The following is a 20,182-nucleotide window of genomic DNA, read 5'->3' on the forward strand; positions in this document are numbered from 1 at the left end:
CTAGGCCACCAGCGCCCCAAGACTTCTATGTTCACCGGATGCCGGAGCACGACGCATCAATCTCAACAGAGCAGATGGAGCGGGACAGGAAGTCAGGTTTCACCAAAACAAAATGAAAACATCCGGTTAATTTTCAGAATAAAAGACTCTGTGTTATCACCAGATCGTATTTCACTTAACTACAACAACAAACCAAAGTCATGATGAGCGGAGCCAGACCTGGAGTCAACAGGTCAGAGGTTTTCAGAGGACCAGGAAGACAACATGGATGAGGAGAGGAGGAGGAGGAGAATCCTTGATTCAGTGATTACAGAAGGGGAAACCTCGGTCACATGACTCCAGCTGTCCGGCGGTCTTGAAAACACAACCGGTGGGTGTTAACGGACGAGAGAGAGTGGAGCCGGACTCACGTGACTTTCTGCAGAGGTTTTTGAAGTCTGTGTAACTTCAAGGTGAACAGATCAGCTGTTTGAGTTCACATGTGGACGTATTCATGTTCAGTAGCTAACATGATCTTTTTAATTTGTCTGCAGCAGACTTTTGTTTCCTGAGTGCTTTGTTCTCCTCTCTAGCTTCTATGTTCCCATCATTAATCACCATCATCTGCTTTAACCTCTTTAACTCCATCTTTTTCCTTTAAATATTGAAGATAAGATTTAATTGTTAATGAGAGCACCAAACCCACGATCACCGGGTATTATTTCTGCTTTCCCAGGGAAAGGTAATGAATGACTTCCAGCAGGGAGCTGCTGTTTGAATAAAAGCCCTGCAGAGATGGATTTAAAGGAAGCCGAGCTGCAGACAGGTAGAGCCAGATTAGAACAACAATAGCCAATCTAATACGTGATCAGGAAACGTCACAGATATCAGCCAGACGCAAAGATTATAAACGGCGTCTGTCACTGTCATAGCAAGTGAGGTAGAAGTGATGTGAGGGTACTTAACACAGAGGTTAAAAATACCTGCTTACAACACCCCCATTGTCCCGTTTGAATAGCCGTATCTTTCAGCACACACACACACACACACACACACACACACACACACACACACACATACAAGCGTTTCACCTCCAACGTAAATAGGGTTTTTGATTTCACAGGGCGGACTGCAGAGGCCGGCTTCCTCTCAGGAAGGCTTTATTCAAGAAATGCTACAAAATACACGACGACTGATAAGCTCAAAGGCACGGCCGTATCACCAGGCGTCACACACCTGCTAGGACCCTTTCAACTGATCTCACGTGTGCATGAATGAGCTGCATGTGCAAACGCCAACAGACATAGTTTTCTTTGTGACTTCTTTTTTTTATTTTAAGTATATTTTTGGAGACCTTTACTGATAGAGGAGAGGACAGTGGATAGTGTAGGAAACTGGGAGAGAGTCCAGGGGGGTTGACGTGCAGGAAGGAGGCCACAGGCTGGATTCAAACCCGGGCGTCATGGGCACACAACTTAACCATTTGGCCAAGTTCGCGCCCTTCTTCGTGTCTTCATCCAAAAATTTTCAAGTCATCCTGTGAGTAAACATCTCGGCCTAAAGTCGGGTGAGCTGATGTGAAAATTCAGAGTGAGTGAGATCGGGAGATGCTGTTTGTATCATGTAAACGTGTTAACCCAGGAGAGAAGCTCGTGACAGGATGATTAAAAATAATTTTCAACACCAAGAACAAGAAACATGACATCTGCACGCAGGGGCGCCGCCAGGGATTTTGGGCCCCAGGAAAAAATATCACATTGGGCGCCATCACCAAAGGCCACAAGGACCCTGTGCAACTGCTGTAACCACATCTCCAGGATCCAATCCACCCAGATGTGACATTAAAACAGACTAAATCCCTCAATGCTTCAACCTGCCCAGCATCCAAAACAGACTATAGGCTGTAGCTTATGTAGCTTAGCTTTGTTCTTTGTTTTTAAAGGCTTTTGTAAGAAATTGTATTTATTGGGATAAACCCCTTGAGATGTGCCATCTCGTTTCAGAGGGGGTCCCAGAACTATCTGTACTTTTGTAATAGTACAGATAGAGAGAGAAAAAGAGAGTCCCACAGACCCCCTTCAATAATGCTAATTGACATGCTACGCTGCTCACCTTCTTGTTCATGGGGTTGGGGGGAGTTGTGGGGAGACACCTGCTGACTCATCAGCTGCTGAGTCTGGTAGGGAGGGCGGGGAAACCCATTCAGTATAATTAGCTACAACATAGGTCATCTCATTGTGGACATCAAACTAGCAGACAGGTTGATTTGAACCACTCAAAGACTAGACCAACCTTTCCTGGAGAGACACTGGGGGACATACTGTCGCCCCTTTCTTCTCACTCTCCTCTTCCTCCTTCTCTGGGACCCAGACTTGGTCTTTCCAGACCTTTTAGCTGCCTTTAGCGCACTCTGTGTAACTTCTGTCTGACTGTGGCACAGCTGATTAACACGACTCATGCTGGGCTGTACCATTTCATGCAGATACCGTGGCAGGGTGTTCTGAATGAAATATTACTTATGACTGATTTTTTTTCCGGCCCCCTGTCAGTCATGGGCCCTTAGAATCATCCTAACTTTTCCCCCTATCCGGCGCCACTGTCTGCACGGATCTGAATACTCGTAGGTCTTTGTTGCTTCGTCCATCGTTGTGTCACAGCGTGTTCGTGTACGACCTCCAGAGACTCATCCCTCGCTCGCCGCCCTCTTCTTCTTAAAGGGAAAACTTCATGCTGTGAGGAACGTGTGAGAACAAACACCTTCAGAAACATTCATGCACCAAAGTCTTGATCATTTCTTGAAATAATAAAATGCTGTTAAGTCTGAGTAGATATGAATAATCTTGAGCGTTCACAAGCAGCAGAAAGCATGTTGCACAACTCTTACTGACAAACATCTCTGCTGCTGCTGCTGCTGCTGCTGCTGCTGCTGCTGCGTGATCCTTTGCTCCCAGAATCAGATCTGGATTATATCTCTGCGTTTCAAAGACCCCACAAGAAGACGTTCTGAGTAACGAGAGCTTTCACACAGACACCGTGAAGTCTTCCTCCACTCGTCTGTGTCTCTGCTTATATGTGCAGTGAATATAATCTGTGCATTCTTCTTCCACAGTGTGTCCAAAAACAGCCCAGCAGAAACCGTTCATTACGCTGCAGCTCTGAGAGCGCGGTGAGGGCCCACGAAGGGGGAAACCGGCAGGCTCGCCAAGACCAGCACAAAGGCCGGGCCGGGTATGTTTCACTGATCCTGTACTTAACTGAAACCAAAAGTATTGTTGGTTTCTCTCTGGTTTCATGTGTTTGTCATAAAAAGAAGAGAGGGACGTCTGGGAGCTCTTTGGATGGATGTGAGGAGCTTCAGTGCTTCACTTCTCAGCCTGTCTGAAGTCTTTTATTTCTCTCTTCACTGTAAAACACATAAAGAAAAACAAACCAGGCTGCAGTTCCTGAAGTGGCCACTTGAGGCTGCTTCCAAAAGTGAGCCAAAACCCATTAGGCCTCATTTTAAAACACAGAACCTTACAGCAGACCCTAACCATGTCTGTATCCTGACAGCTTTACAGTGGATTACTTTCTTTATAAATCACATGTTAAGATTTATAAGGTGCTTTGAGTTCACCAGTTTGACAGACAGGCGGATGCTGCTAGCTGTCTGCTAATTCAGCCTCTGAACGTTAGCTCTTTGCTGCTGTTGTCATCATAGTTATTGTTTTTAAATGTATTTATATTATTTATTTATTAATCCATTTATTTCCTGTATTTTTCTGATATTTTTCAGTTTAACAGATTTTAATTTTTCCTTACTTATTTTATAAATTTTACTGTATTTTTATTTTATTTTGAAGTATTTTATCTACGATTATGTTTTTTATTATTTGACCATTTCTGCTGTTTTCTGTCTCTCTGTTCTTGTGAAGCACTTAGGGCTGTTTGAAAGGTGTCATATAAATACAGTTGAGTGCTTGGTGTATCTCAACAACCAAAGCAACACCAGGAACAACCTGATCACACACCATTTCAAATCAATCCACAGAAAGTAGTCCGTCTCAGGCCGGTCTTGAGAGTGAGGATATAATGACAGTTTAATGTGATTATAACATTCTATAGGTGTATTTCCACCGCAGGAACTTTACCCCTGAACTACGTGCATTTCACCTGGAGGACCAAGGGTCTAAATTTAGTTCAGGGGTAGATAATCTCCCCCATAAAAAGCCCCTGCTTGGGGGGGGGTAGTACTTTTCAAAGGTCCTGGGACTTTCTGTTGAACGTGTCAGTGTTTGTGGAGTTTACACAGCTGTTGAAACACAGAGGGAGTTCCTGGGAATGCAAACTAGTTTAGTTTTTATTAAGAATTCAAAATACTATTTAATATAATTTTATTTCCTCCATACGTCACTGGTCTGATTTACACAATCTACCCGGGACTTCAGCCCCACAGTCGAAACGCAGACAACAATGGGGGACCAGGAACCTTTTAGTTCAGGGGGCTAAAAGACCCCGGGACTCTTGGTGGAAATGCAACTTATAATAGTAATTGTGACAAATTAATTTATAGCTTACCATACAACATTTAACATCTACAACACATCCATCATACATACATGCTACAAGACACAAGTCAAGCACCGGGTCTGTACATGGGACTAGAGGGTCTGTGGAGGACAGCAATAAGTTCATGTAATATTAAAAGACAATATAATCTCTTGTCATACCAGTGTTATTTCAAATGACTTTAGTTGGTAGCCATAATAAGACCTTGACACCAGCACTGAACACTGTTGTTATTATTATTAGCAGGTATTCTACACTTGCTTTACTCAGCATGTTAGCTTGCTCTGTGTCGCCCCAGCATTGATTTCCTGTTCTGTCTCACAGAGATGATGGCCGGACGTAGAGGATGAGTGTCCTGGTTCCTGTCGTTCACCCTCCAAAGATTCAGGTGAGTGAACACACTCTCTGAAGCCACACCCTGAGACCATGCACATGCTGCAATCTTGTCCTCTGCAGATAAGGAGGTAAAACTCATTTTTAGAATACATCAGGGTGCAGGAACACCTGGCGAGATGATCCATAGAGGAATCAGAGAGTCAGGACTTTTGGTCAGAAGGCAGAAATCAAGCCAGCCTGCAGGACACAGAGAGTGTCCTGCAGGACACAGAGAGTGTCCTGCAGATCCAATCAATCACTCTTTATTCATACAGCGCCAAATCATAATAAAGGTTATCTCAAGATGCTTTTACAAACAGAGCAGGTCTAGACCACTCTATGTCAAATTATGAACAGAGACCCAACACCAAGACAGGGTAAGACTCAGTCTGACCCCACCTTAATCCATCATGAGGATAGCACCTCACAGTAATTAGCAAGTTACAGCAGAGAGGACAAACTTCCTTTAACAGGCAGAAACCTCCAGCAGGACCAGACTCATGTTAGACACACATCTGCTGAGACTGTGATTGATTCCCACTCTGAGGAAAACATGAGTATTCACCAGCTTATTCCCGGCTAACGAATTAACCACAGGTGTTGATAGTTTGCCACCCCCTCGTCATAATGTGGTCACACCTGGCTCCATAAAACCAACATGATGGAGACCAGTGGGCCAATCACAAGGCTTGAAAACACAGGTGACGTCACAGCGGTGTCTTACTCCGTGAACACAATCCTGGATGCAGTTCAGGCGCTCTCTCTCTCCTGTTGAGGGTTTTTGGATCAGTTTTAGCTGCATGTGTTTCGGTTTATCCCCCCCCCCCCCACGGCCCTCGCTGTCGTTTCCTGAAGCTGAAGAAAGAGAAATGTGTGTGAAAGAATTATCAGACTACAATAACCCGGCGGCGCTCATAAACCAGCAGAGCCGGTCATCTGTCTTTGGCACCCTCAGCGCTGATAAACTCCACGCCACAGGAAGTGAATTGCTCAACATTTTGTGGGTTCTTGTGTTTTTATTGGCTAACACGTCCAACCTCTGGAACCCATTACAACCAATCTGACCTGACTTGCACACACACACACACACACACACACACACACACACACACACACACACACACACACACACTCACTCACACATTATCATGAGAGTGTGTACGCTCACACGGTCACACTTATCGTTCTGAAACACTGCATGTGTCTCGAGCTGTGTGCACTCGCAACTCCATCTACTCAACTCTCACACCCACACACTCACATCTTCACACTCTCACATCTTCACACACACACACACACACACGCTGTATTATAATGAGAGTCCTCTTCTTGTATATGGTGTGTGTGACTCAGGTAGAGGCTGTGTGTGATCTCAATGTGCACATCTGGTCTTTTTCCCCGTGCAGCAACCCTCGACTCAAAACACAACCTCAGATCAAACTGAAATAAAGTCATAATATTTAATATTTAACATTTTTATGAAAAGACCAAAAACAAATCTGAGTTTCAGTTCTTATTAACTCTGATATATCTGATCTTCTTTGCAATAAAGCTCCAGTGTTGTCCAGAAACACATCAATAAGACACACATTCGACATCTTCCTATCAACAGGACGGATATTTTGGGTGGATTTTATGTGTACTGTCTACAAACTCAAAATGTTATCAATTCATGCTTTAAAAAGCTCAACAGTATGAAAATATGTCTGTTTTTATGTCTTTGTTATCCTTTAAGAATCTTAAATAAAAACAACCCAAGGGCCAAATCCAACAATTAAAAACGCACAGTTTAAAGCACATGGCACAAAGAGAGTTACAGTAACTCCTGCCACATGTTGCTCGTTAAACGGTGCTAAGTGAAGCAAAGAGCTACGATGAAGTCCCTTAATCATTCAAAGGTGTCTCTGCTCTGTTCCTTTAAGAGGCAGGTGCACCTGCAGGCAGGCGTGTTCATGTTTACATGGCAGATTTCAGCTTTTCTACTTAAACACTCAAGGCTTGAGGCGCCAAATCCCAACAAACATCATCCTCAGACTCTTTCCAAACAGAGCAGGTCTAGACCCAACACCAAGACCATATCAGATCCAGTCCCATCTTCCAGACAGGACTCAGTCTGATCTCATCTTAATCCACCATGAGCAGAGCACTTTGCAGCATTTAGCAAGTTACAGTGGCAAGGACAAACTTCCTTTAACAGACAGAAACCTCCAGCAGGACCAGACTCATGTTAGACACACATCTGCTGAGACCGTGTTGGAGAGAGGGATAGAGGGAGATGAAGAGAGAGAGAGATGATAGTGGGGGAGACGGATAGTAGTAGTTGTAGCAGCTGGAGTCTGGACCACGTCCACAGCAGCAGAGATCCAGAGGAACCTACGAGACAAGGGAGCTCAGGGACTCCAGAAAGGTCTAAGAAAAGAGAAGAGAGGGAGACCAGAAGAAGAAAAAGAGGAGAATAAATGGGGAAGGAAAGGATAGAAGGAAAGGACGGGGTGAGGAAAGGAGACATAAAGGATGAAGAAACATGGAAAGAAAAAAGAGAGAAAGGATAAAAAAAGATTGAAAGAAGGAATGAAATGAAAGGAAAAGGGAATGAAAGAGAGAAAGAAAGAAGGATGGAAAAAGAAAAAAGAGAGAAAGAAGAAGAAATAAAGAAGGAATAAATAAAGAAGAAAGAAAGAAGAAGAATAAGAAAGAAAAAGAAAGAAAGAAAGAAAGAAAGAAAGAAAGAAAGAAAGGATGAATAACAGACCCCAAAAAAGGAATCTACAGCAGAGATCCAGAGGAACCTACGAGACAAGGGAGCTCAGGGACTCCAGAAAGGTCTATGGTTAGTAACTTTAATGGGACAGGAAGAGTTAAAGTGAGAGACAGGCAGGGAGAGGAGAGAGAGGGAAAGACAGGATCCCAGTGTGTCAGTCTAAGCCTATAGCAGCAGAACTAAGACCTGGTCCAAGCCTGATCCAGCTCTAACTATAAGCTTTATCAAAAAGGAAAGTTTGAAGCCTACTCTTAAAAGTAGAGAGGGTGTCTGCCTCCCGGACCCTGACTGGTTGATGACCTCCCATACTACTTTTAACTTATTTACTGGATTAAGTGACGTGTAAATCTACTCACGAGGCACAGCAGCACACCTTCATTTGTTGTAAAAACTCAGGACATGTTAATATCTGACAGGATCTGATGATGACTGATGTCCGGTGTGTTCTGCATCAAAGAAAGGCCGGCTGTCGGTCTTATTTGTGCTGCAGGGCCGCTGACTTTAGACCTGAGACCAGGTTTCTGTTGGTGTAAGGCTTTCCGCGTCCCTGAGATAACATCACGCCCTGCAGTGCACACTAAGAGGCTTTATCGTGTACGCAGGGCTGAGAAACTTAGAGCAGGGGTGGGAATCTTTGGAAGTATTGAGTCAGGGATTAACAGTAAAGTCCTTGCTTCATGAGTGGATGAGTTTCCATCAGAGACCCTGGTCCCGGTTGAGGTTTCTGACTGTTAAAGGAGGTTTTACTGAGTCCTTCTCATTGGCGGATGCTTCGTTATGATTTGCGACTGCACCTTGTCGTCACTGTGTCGACCTCCCGCTCTCTGGCGGTGTTTCATTTCACACAGAGGGCGTTTAGGAGACCTGGACCAGTTGTGGAACCACAGTTGCTTTGAACAGCCGCGTGTTGTGTGTGACTCTGGGCCGTATCACGGTGACAGGGCCCGGCACATGGCGGCTCGGGGACCCCCAGCACCCCTGCTGACCTGAGTACCGACTGTGTTCCTGCAGGCTGGGAAGTTATGTGAGGTATTTAACTGTAAAACCTGAAACTGCAGACAAGGAACTTAGTCTTTCCTCCCCGGATCGTGACCCCTGGGGGAGAGAAACTGTAGACATGCATGAGAACCGTTGCAGCCACGCACCTCAGAGTCCGCTCTCTGTTCCCGGAGGCACGAAACTTTCCAGAGCATACCTCATCTGGACACTTTCACAGCTCCCAGCAATCATCTTGTGTTTCATGTGAGGCTGGAAATAGCTGTGTGATCCCGCTCTATTGTTTATTATGATGAGCTGTCTGAAGGATGGAGCCGGGTGTCATCGCAGGAGGAGGAGATGTCCTGAAACACATGTTGCTATTATCCTGATTAGCCTTTAGTCAGATCCTCCTTGCGTCTTCGTCTTGTTTCAATTGAAGCCAATTATCTCCCGATCCCTTTCCCACCCTCCTCGCCGTGAGTCACATGTTTATGCACGAACCTCTCTCCAGCTTCGGCCTCGATCACTGAGAGCGGATCGTTTCTGCGGTCGGCTCCGGCGAGGTTTGGAGATGAGCTGCGTTTCGTTGAAATTGGAGGTTTCATTGAGGGGGATGATTGTGCTGAGCAGGAAGGATTCTGTTTGGATTCCTGCGGTTTCAATGACATGATCCTTCCTCCATCCAGCTTGGTGTGCCGGATCGCTGCCGTCATGTTTGGGTTTCAGCATCTGGACGACACATGGGAGGAAAGAAGCGCTCTGACGAGGCATGAAAGCTCCCGGGTCCTCTGTCAGGATTCTCTCACTCTCGTATTTTGTTTAGTCCGGCTCTATAAATAAAGTGATCCACTTTCTTTGCATCTCTGTGAGATTTTATATCCCTGTCACGTAGTTTGGTCTCTGTGGTCGGAAATGAGCGGCTTGATAATTTGAGTGAAAGACAGCGGTCTGTTCAAGAAGTCATTAAACCTGTAAATCAGTCTGAGAGGAGAGGCTGAGATCTCTAACACGGACAGGATGTTTGAAGAGAGGAAGTCCTCTATGTTTCAGAAAGATGTAAACCTCTAATCCCAGGTCTGTCTCTAATCCGTCACAGCACTGGATCTGATACATTTCTATTCTAGTCAATGTGTTAACTTCCACTGGATCCGCTCCGTTGTGTTCCAGCTGCGTCTCTGATCCGGCAGGTCGGAGTCCTCCAGATCAGATACACAAGACTTCTATTTCTGCCGGATGCCGGAGCACTTGAGAGGCCTCAAGTGGGCGGGCCCCGGATTGAACCCAATCTCCTTCCCTCACATGTCACTTCCTGTTCTCGCTCTCCTGGTTTCCTGCTCTACCCACCGTCCTGTCCTCTCTGAATAAAGGGATAAAAGTCCAAAAATATGACTTCAAGTACAAAAAGAAGCTGCTTTTACTTCCTCACATAGTGTTCTTCTTTGCTGCTGCTCTCCCTGCCATGGTCTTTTATGTATGCACATGGAAGAGAGGGAAGGTGTGCTCTCCCCGCCTGAAGGCCAAATTCCTCCAGATCTGTCTCTGATCCGTCACAGCACTGGATCTGATACGTTTCTATTCTAGTCAATGTGTTAACTTCCACTGGATCTGCTCCGTTGTGTTCCAGCTGCGTCTCTGATCCAGCAGGTCAGAGTCCTCCGGATCAGATACACAAGACTTCTATTTGTGCCGGATGCCAGAGCACGACGCATCAATCTCAACAGAGCAGATGGAGCGGGACAGGAAGTCAGGTTTCACCAAAACAAAATGAAAACATCCGGTTAATTTTCAGAATCAAACACTCTGTGTTATCACCAGATCGTATTTCACTTAACTACAACAACAAACCAAAGTCATGATGAGCGGAGCCAGGCCTGGAGTCAACAGGTCAGAGGTTTTCAGAGGACCAGAAAGACAACATGGATGAGGAGAGGAGGAGGAGGAGAATCCTTGATTCAGGGATTACAGAAGGGGAAACCTCGGTCACATGACTCCAGCTGTCCGGAGGTCCTGAAAACACAACCGGTGGGTGTTGACGGAGGAGAGAAAGCACGGATCTGGTGGAGGTCTGATGTAAGACAGACGAATGCAAAGGTTCCCAATCCTCAGAGTCAGAGTGAAGCGTATGAAACGTTCAGGCTGGGCTGAATCTGTCATCGCAAACAACTGAAATTTGCACCCCGACTTTCCCTGGACATTTTCCTGCCAGCTCCCCGAGCAGAAGAAGTCGAGGTGAGACCAAGACATGAAATATTAAAGTGAATTCAGAGCAAATGATCAAACACAGGTGATGAGGATGAATTCAAACTCTCCAGGGTCAGAGAGGGTGACACTGATGCTGCTCCTGCAAGCTGAAGGCTGCTGCAGGGAGATCTTTGTCTCTTTAGATGTTTTTAAAGCAGACTGAAGGTGTTGGAGGAAGAAGCATCCAGGTGTAGATGCTGTGACTGATAGCTCTCTGTGGTCATGATACATGTCGACAAGTTACTTGAGTATTAATCTGTCTTCCTTTGAGTTAAGACGAGGTTGATGCTCGCCCCGCTGCAGGACAAACCTGAGAGTCGTGTTTCATGTAAACGCTTCAGTTGTAGAAATCTCGCTCTTCCTCTCAGAAAGCTGTAAGCTCTGAGGAGACGTGAGAGGAAACAGTGATGCCTGCCCTCAGACCTGCAGAAACTCTGTGTGAGGTTGGTATTCAGTGAAGTGAGCGTTTCCTCAGGAAGCCCGCGGCAGAGAGTCTGAGGGTGGCCGGTTCTGTTGTTTGTGGTTTTACACTTTTGTTGTCTGTGTTTTTCTGTAAAAGGGAAGGAAACACAGAAATGCGTGTACATACCACAGCTTTACCAGAAGAAGAAAGGGCCACAGAGTTCCTATAACACCAAAATATATCATTAACAACAGAGGACCAACACTGACTGAGGTACTCAGAGGTTTTACTGAATACACTTCCCTGGAAACAAACTCATTCTGATGACTCGCCCTGCTCTGAAGGATGCTGACTAACTTTGTGCCCATTACTTTAGAAACTGAATCTCCTCTCTGATGACCTCATGTGCTTCTTAAAGCCAACCTCCAGTGATGAAGTGCAAAACAACTGCAGTTCTTCAAGTGTCCACCGGGCAATGTTTCCAAAAGTCCACGAATCCCCGTTAAAGTTACTAACCATAGACCTTTCTGGAGTCCCTGAGCTCCCTTGTCTCGTAGGTTCCTCTGGATATCTGCTGTAGATTCCTTTTTTGGGGTCTGTTATTCATCCTTTCTTTCTTTACTTCATTCTTTCTCTCTCTTTGTTCTTTCCATGTTTCTTCATCCTTTGTCTACTTTCCTTCTGTCATTCTCTCCCCATGTCTTCTCCTCTTTTTCTTTCTTCTGGTCTCCCTCTCTTCTCTCTTTTCTTAGACCTTTCTGGAGTCCCTGAGCTCCCTTGTCTCGTAGGTTCCTCTGGATCTCTGCTGCTGTGGACGTGGTCCAGACTCCAGCTGCTACATCTACTACTATCCGTCTCCCCACTATCATCTCTCTCTCTCTTCATCTCCCTCTATCCCTCTCTCCAACACGGTCTCAGCAGATGTGTGTCTAACATGAGTCTGGTCCTGCTGGAGGTTTCTGCCTGTTAAAGGAAGTTTGTCCTTGCCACTGTAACTTGCTAAATGCTGCAAAGTGCTCTGCTCATGGTGGATTAAGATGAGATCAGACTGAGTCCTGTCTGGAAGATGGGACTGGATCTGATCCGGTCTTGATGTTGGGTCTTTGTTAATAATAGAACATAGAGGACGGTCTAGACCTGCTCTGTTTACCTAAAACCTAACCCTTAGTCTTTGTCAGTGGACTTTAACCCTAACCCGAACCTTTGGGCTCACTCTCAATTTATCCCCTCCCTGACCCTGACCACTCGGGGTTCTTGCCTAACCCTAACCCACAGTATTGTCAGTGGACTTAGTTCCTAAACCTAACCTAGTTTGAGGATAATGTTTGTTGTGATTTGGCGCTTTATAAATAAAGATTGATTGATGCTAACAGTAGCTAACGGTTTAACAGGGATGTAGTTTTACCTTGAGATATGTGAGTCTCTGTCCTTGGTCTGCTTTGTTCTTTAACTTCCTGTCTCATCAAACATTCTTACACATGTATTTACTCTCTGTTCAAACGCTCTACATTAATTACCGCTGACTCACAGGCTGGAGTCACTTCCACCGCCGTGAGCAGAGACAATAGCAGCGTGACGAACGCCGGACTGAACCGTCTGAAACACTGACACACCTGTGGAATGAAAAGAGTGAGAGCAACAAGAAGCAGGTCACTGACAGAAAACAAAGCCCTCAAGTTGAACAGAGTAGATCGGCCTGGACAGGAAGTAAGGCTGGAGGGTTGAATACAACATCCGCTCAATTTCAAAATAAAACCCCACATAGGGACTCCGTGAGCATGAGTATTAATATTAAACTAATTTAACTTATGCAGTGTACTCAGTGATGATAAAAGCTTGTCACACATAGAGATGACAGACAGGGGAGGTGTGCTCTGCCCACCTCAGGCTTTAGCATTCCACGTAGGCACATGGAAGGGCAGGGAGCTCCCAGAGCAGAACCATACCACCAAATATAACTCACTGCATGCAGATAATTTAATTGTTTTGAGGAGAGTGGTCCTGACTGAACTTCCTGTTTCAGATGCATTTTACTGTGGTGAAAACTTTGCACATATGAAAGTGTTTTTTCGCGGGTTGCAGAGGCCGCTCGCTCAGTGAAACCAGATCCTCCTGACAGAGCCGGTCTCAGTCTTCCTGGGTGGAGCAGGTGTTTGCTTTTCACACACCACCAAACACGTTTACAGCACAGCTAAGCCTGCAATTGTGTTCTCACTTACGCTCTCACTCGTGCTTATAAAAATGTGTGAGTTATTATTTTCTGCCTGCAGCAATGTGGGTCAGGAGACTGAGGAACCGAAGGTGTGAGATATATTTTTATAAAGCCGACACTTTCCGGGTTATTTACTGCAGTGAGAGTTTGAGATGTAATAAAGCTAAACTCAGCAGCGTCTGTGAACGTCAGCTCTGAAACACTCAAAGATCAAAAAGCACCTTGTCCTTAAAAACCCTTATCTGTAGTTACGCTCTCAGAACATAAGGATATATGTTTTTCCTGTCCCGTGAATCTGAGAGTGTAGAGGTCATGAAGCAGGCCGCTTTTATCAAGTTTAACGTTTCCTGTTTTTCCATCCATTTTATAGATTTCCTCCATGCATCATGTTAAAGGTTGTCCCCTGAGAGCCCACTTCCTGCAGACAACAGAGGCTGAAGTGCAGGAGTTAAAGAGTTAAACAGCTACTCCCCTCATAGACTTTAGAAAACATGGATGTAGTCTCTGTGAAGTCATGCATCAGTTTCTGAAGAGGTTTTGAAGTGGATATGCTGACTGAATCTGACTTTTGATCACATTGAGGCGGGCTTTTAGCTTCCTTGCAAACATCTACAACACTCACCTGTCATTCAACTAAGCCACGCCCCTAATTATGCAAATATATAATTCACAGCCTATACAGCGTGTGTCAATTAATCAGTCAGCTACATAAGGTGCGTTTGGACCAGTGGACCCAGGGTCTAAATTTAGTTCAGGGGTAGATAATCTCCCCCTTAAAAAGCCCCTGCTAGGGGGGTAAAACTTTTCAGAGGTCCCGGGACTTTCAGGGGGCGGGGCCTGCAATGCTGAAGGTGTCTGATTGGTAGATTAACCTCAGTGTTTTTATTCCTCCCTCCGTCCACAATAACATCACACACATCTGTGATTCTCTTGATTTCTCTTTCTTTCATTAGTTTTTATTTGTTCTATCTTTTTTGTATGTGTGTGTACTTTTCAAAAGAAGAAGCTGTGATTCTCTTGATTTAGCAGCTTGTAACAGTAGTCTTCTCTCAGCCCACCGTGAATGCGTCTCTCCTCCCGGTGTTCCGCTTTTAAAAGTGACCCTGTAAACTGGAGACCTTCAGCTGAACGTGTCAGTGTTTGTGGAGTTTACACAACTGTTGAAACACAGAGGGAGTTCCTGGGAATGCAAACTAGTTTAGTTTTTATTAAGATTTCAAAATATCCTCATCAGATATTTAATGATGGTCTAAAGACGTTTATGAGGGATGCATCCGGCTGAGAGTCTCCAGTTAACAGGGTCGCTGTTTAAACCAAAACACCGGCCGATCTCTGCGATCACGGCTTTTTGAGTTCAAAAGGATTTTAAAGCCGTGTTGAAACGTCTTTGCTACTCGCGCTTATCTCCTCTCACGTGTTGATTCAGTGAATCCATCTGTGATGAAATATAGCACCATCTAAAACAGACCAGCTGAGTCTCTTCATGCTAACAGGCTAACTGTTGTGTTGCTCATAATGATACCTGCCTGTCCGTCTGCTTCTATGGTGTCATCTGTGATGAATGGCATTCCTCTTTGTGTTACTGCCCTCTACTGGTGTTGATTCATTCATTGCTTTTTCCATGTTTTTAACCGCAGGCACAAAATTTTCACTTCTTTTCATGTTTTTCTGCTTTTGGAGCACAATTTCAAATTTGAGAAAAAAAAACTTTTTTTACAGGCTCCGGGTCAACTTTTTTGTCATTTTTTTTTTTTTTTCTAAATTTTTTTGTCAAATTTGTTTTGTCCCAACAAAATTTCAAAGTGTTTTTATAAAAAAAAAAAAAAAATTCAAAATGTTTTTTTTCAAAAAAAAAAAATGTTTGTCAAATTTTTTTTTCTTTTTTTTTAAATTTTTCTTTTCAATTTTTTTTGTCAAATTTTTTTTTTCATTTTTTTTTTTTTTCAATTTTTTTTTCTAAAGGATTTTAAAGCCGTGTTGAAACGTCTTTGCTACTCGCGCTTATCTCCTCTCACGTGTTGATTCAGTGAATCCATCTGTGATGAAATATAGCACCATCTAAAACAGACCAGCTGAGTCTCTTCATGCTAACAGGCTAACTGTTGTGTTGCTCAGAATGATACCTGCCTGTCCGTCTGCTTCTATGGTGTCATCTGTGATGAATGGCATTCGTCTTTGTGTTACTGCCCTCTACTGGTCTGGTGGTGTTGTGCATTTACTTTCTTTCCTCCATACGTCACTGGACGGATTTACACAATCTACCCGGGACTTCAGCCCGCGGTCCAAACGCAGACAACAATGGGGGACCAGGAACCTTTTAGTTCAGGGGAAAGTAGTTCTCGGGGTTAAAAGATTAGAATCCACTTTTTATATACTTCTATAAAAAAACATTTCTGCTCACAGTGATTCATTTTAACTCTCCTGTTGTCGCCTTTCAGGAGCAACGGTCGACAGCTGAGTGAAGTCTTCATCCAGCTCCCGTCCCGTAAGGAGCTGCCCGAGTACTACGAGCTCATCCGCAAACCTGTGGACTTCAGGAAGATCAAGGTAAGACCACGACAGCGACGTCTGCCTGCTCTGCGTTCAGAGATAAAGACTGTTCATCTGTGATGAATGGCATTCCTCTTTGTGTTACTGCCCTCTACTGGTCTGGTGGTGTAGTGCATTTACTTTATTTCCTCCATACGTCACTGGCCTGATTTACACAATCTACCCGGGACTTCAGCCCGCGGTCGAAACGCAGACAACAATGGGGGACCAGGAACCTTTTAGTTCAGGGGGAAGTAGTTCTGGGGGCTAAAAGACCACGGAGCTCCTGGTTGAAATGCACCTTTTAAAGCTCCAGTGAGTAACTTTCAGTTTGAGTCGTTTTTGGCGCCCCCTGTGGACAAACGAGGCATGTTGGATCAGTGTTTATTGTCTTTCACAGTCATGCATCAAGAATATTGGGAAGTGAAAAAGACTTAATCAGCAGCGTACAGTCACTTAGTCTGACACCTACCCCCCCCCATCAGAGGCTTCAGATGTTAACAGTTAGAAATAGCTGCTCATCTTGTTAGTGGTCTTGTTTGCTTTGTTAGGTCATTAGAGGGCATCACTATTTGTTCTAGTGTGATTCATCACCACATAAAAACTCCTCACAGGAGCTTTAAATAAGGACGTTTAGTTTATTATAAGAGAGCCAGATGTGCTCAGTCCTTGAACCCTTGTATATCACACATCCTCCCTCTGTCGTAACTTTCCCTCCCTGTCCAAACAAAGTGTAATTACTGCAGGACTTAAAAAAGCTAATTCACATCTTTGTCACATAATCTGTCGTTTCCACAGCGGGAGCCATCGCGTCTGTTTTCACTGTGTGGGAGAATTCCTGCGCTGAGAGTTTTCCCCCCTCTCCCTCTCTCTTTCTCTCTCTCCCTCTCTCTCTCTCTCTCTCTCTCTATCTCTCTCTCTCTCTCTCTCTCTCTCTCTCTCTCTCTCTCTCTCTCTCTCTCTCTCTCTCTCTCTCTCTCTCTCTCTCCCTCTCTCTCTCCCTCTCTCCCTCTCTCTCTCTCTCTCTCCCTCCCTCTCTCTCTCTCTCTCTCTCTCTCTCTCTCTCTCTCTCTCTCTCTCTCTCTCTCTCCCTGTTAGGCAACATTGCGCTCCACTCTGAGAGGTGGGTGTGTTTATTTGTCTTCCCATGACTTCACTGTTTTCAGTCGCCGCTGCGGTGTTTTGAAAGGCTGTCAACATCTGGACAACAAGTTGCATCACGGGCAGGAAACCTGGTCCCCCTCCAGGACTATTAATAGCAGGACGATGATGAGTGGATATTAACTTGTTGTTGACTTTGAAAAGAAAAGCAAGCAGGCATGAAAGTAATTAAAAGAAGGGATGCTGAGGGCCGTGGAGGAATGCGGCGTGATTTAAGAGGCCGGTTAGCGGATGCCTTCTTGATGCTGATGTTTTTCCTGCGTTGGTTCGGTTCTTGCACGTGAGGATGCAAACTGATCTCGTGTGCTGTACAAGATTTCTGATGTGCAGACACAAACAAACAAACACATTAATGACCACAGACAACAAATCAGGAGGAAGCATTCGTTAGCTCTGATGTGGTTTAAAGGGATAGTTCGCTTTTTGTTTAGTTTGTTGCAGGAGGGTTGAACGAGGTACTTGTCAATAGTTTGTGCCAAAGATGTCCTGATCAGCTTTTTTTTTACCCCTGATTAAGTTTATAAGATAAACTTAAAGTAAACACAGTACCTAAAAGATGTCCTTGGCTTAGTCCATTACATTTAGTCCAGCTAGGGGCACCCACAGCCTGGCGCCCCATGTACAGAGGCTATAGTCCTTGTCACAGAGGTTGCCATGTCTTCCCCCCCCCACTCTCTGCATCCCACGTTTCCTGTCTCTCTTCAGCTGTCCTATAAATCAAGGCAAAAAAAGCCCAAAGTCTCCTCAGACTCTTTCCAAACAGGGCAGGTCTAGACCGTACTCTATGTTCTATTATTAACAAAGACCCAACATCAAGACCGGATCAGATCCAGTCCCCTCTTCCAGACAGGACTCAGTCTGATCTCATCTTAATCCACCATGAGCAGAGCACTTTGCAGCAGTTAACAAGTTACAGTGGCAAGGACAAACTTCCTTTAACAGGCAGAAACCTCCAGCAGGACCAGACTCATGTTAGACACACATCTGCTGAGACCGTGTTGGAGAGAGGGATAGAGGGAGATGAAGAGAGAGAGAGAGATGATAGTGGGGAGACGGATAGTAGTAGTTGTAGCAGCTGGAGTCTGGACCACGTCCACAGCAGCAGAGATCCAGAGGAACCTACGAGACAAGGGAGCTCAGGGACTCCAGAAAGGTCTAAGAAAAGAGAGAAGAAAGGGAGACCAGAAGAAAGAAAAAGAGGAGAAGAAATGGGGAAGGGATGACAGAAGGAAAGGAGACTTAAAGGATGAAGGAACAAGGAAAGAATAAAAAAAGAAAGAAAGGAAAAAGGAAAGAAAGAAGGAAGGAATGAAAGGAAAATGAATGAAAAGAGAGGGATGAACGAAAGAAAGAAAAGTAAGAACAACAGAAAGTAAGAAGGAAAGAAAGAGAAGAAAGAAAGAAAGGATGAATAACAGACCCCAAAAAAGGAATCTACAGCAGAGATCCAGAGGAACCTACGAGACAAGGGAGCTCAGGGACTCCAGAAAGGTCTATGGTTAGTAACTTTAATGGGACAGGAAGAGTTAAAGTGAGAGACAGGCAGAGAGAGGAGAGAGTGTGTTGGAGAGAGGGATAGAGGGAGATGAAGAGATAGAGAGATGATAGTGGTGAGATGGAAGACACGGTCCAGTCCGATTTATTTCAGAGGGAGGGGGCGGAGCCGAGACCATGACACAAATGCCATCTATCTTGGTTTTCTGGTTGGTTTCTCATCAAAGAGGCCGAGCTGAAGGGGATCCACCAAATTTAAAAACACAAACTATCCCTTTAAACTCCAGCATTGTTTACAGACTGCCAAGGCGTCCACAGAGTTTATGCATTCCAGTGAATCTTCATGTCCGTAGTATTTGGTGGTTTTAGGACTCTGAACACTCTGAATCACGTCTCAGTTATAACAACCTCTCACATCTCTTCACGCTCTGTATTTGAACCACGTCAAATCCTCTCCATGGATCTAAAAGCAGCGTACTACTGGATGGTTAACCACACTGCAGTTCTCACTTTGCAGAACATCACAGTAAAGCAAGCGGACCTTAGAATTACTCAGCCTGCACAACACGGCTCAAAATACCCTCCACCCAGGACCCGCTTTTAACCTCCACCACCCACGCCTTCTCTTCCTGCCCGCCGTTACTCCTCTGCTGTTTGGGTCCGACTCATTATGACCACAAAATCTCCAGCGTGTTCCTCTGGGATCCTTCTGACTCCAGATGAAAGAGGAGAAGGGAAATGGAGGGAGCTGGTGAAACATCTTGCTCTGCATTTTCACAGGAAGTCATTATTTACTAGTTTTGTTCTGTGTGAGGCGGCTGGAATGGCGTGGGTGTCTCTTGACCCGCAGATAAATTTGATCCCAGAAATCCCCTCATGCCAGAAGCTGTGAGGCTCTTTCTGTTTCTCTTCACGTTCAACCTTTCCACAAAGACGAGCTGTTCCAGAGCGGAGAGCAAACACGCCGTCAGAGAGGTAACCCCCAAATTCCTCCACAGTGTTTGTTGTTTTCCCCCAGAGCCACTCCAACAGCAATTAACACGGCATTGTTTCAACAAGTGATACCGCAGACATGCCCTGTGTGTCTAGACAGGCAGATACAGCTATCTAAATGACTGCCTGGTCTCTCGTAGACCACAGAGCGGGATTCCTCGGCCCATTGTTCGGAGGACAGTCCAAGGCCTTGATGTGGGCTCAGGGAGCAGATAAAATACCAGCAGAGGGATGCGTGTTTGCTCAGAGCGCTTCAGGAAACACATGTGCTCTCTGAGCACCGATGACTGCTCTTCATTTCCTCTGATTACGCAGGAGACAAGGGCAGGTATGGACCGTAAACCTCCGTCGTCCCTGCAGACCCGAGAGGTGTTGTCCCTGAGTCGTGGTCGTGCACGGAGCGAGGAATTCCCAGAAATGTGAACTCTTCGACGTAAGAGCCAAATAGTGAGTGAATACACGGCGGCCTGAGGTCAACCAGGAGGAAGGAGAGTCCTTAAAGAGTCTG

The 20,182-nt window shown here is 45.1% G+C and overlaps 1 protein-coding gene across 9 annotated transcripts in view; it reads left to right on the forward strand.

Annotated features, from left to right (window-relative positions):
* The first annotated feature begins 3,092 nt into the window (after positions 1 to 3,092).
* The window catches only part of zgc:162612 (forkhead box transcription factor), a 49,947-nt gene continuing 32,857 nt past the window's right edge, over positions 3,093 to 20,182 (forward strand). For 4 of the 9 annotated variants that reach the window (XR_004635078.1, XR_004635076.1, XR_004635077.1 and 1 more), the window contains exons 1-3: positions 3,093 to 3,207; positions 4,852 to 4,915; positions 15,936 to 16,044. The gene's annotated coding sequence lies outside the window, so the exon portion shown is untranslated. Of the gene's footprint in view, positions 3,208 to 4,851; positions 4,916 to 12,948; positions 12,993 to 15,935; positions 16,045 to 20,182 lie in introns of those variants that run through there. The other 5 variants (XR_004635081.1, XR_004635080.1, XR_004635079.1 and 2 more) reach the window with 2 other exon arrangements.

This window comes from Notolabrus celidotus, chromosome 20 (assembly GCF_009762535.1).
Source record: "Notolabrus celidotus isolate fNotCel1 chromosome 20, fNotCel1.pri, whole genome shotgun sequence".
Lineage (NCBI taxonomy): Eukaryota > Metazoa > Chordata > Actinopteri > Labriformes > Labridae > Notolabrus > Notolabrus celidotus.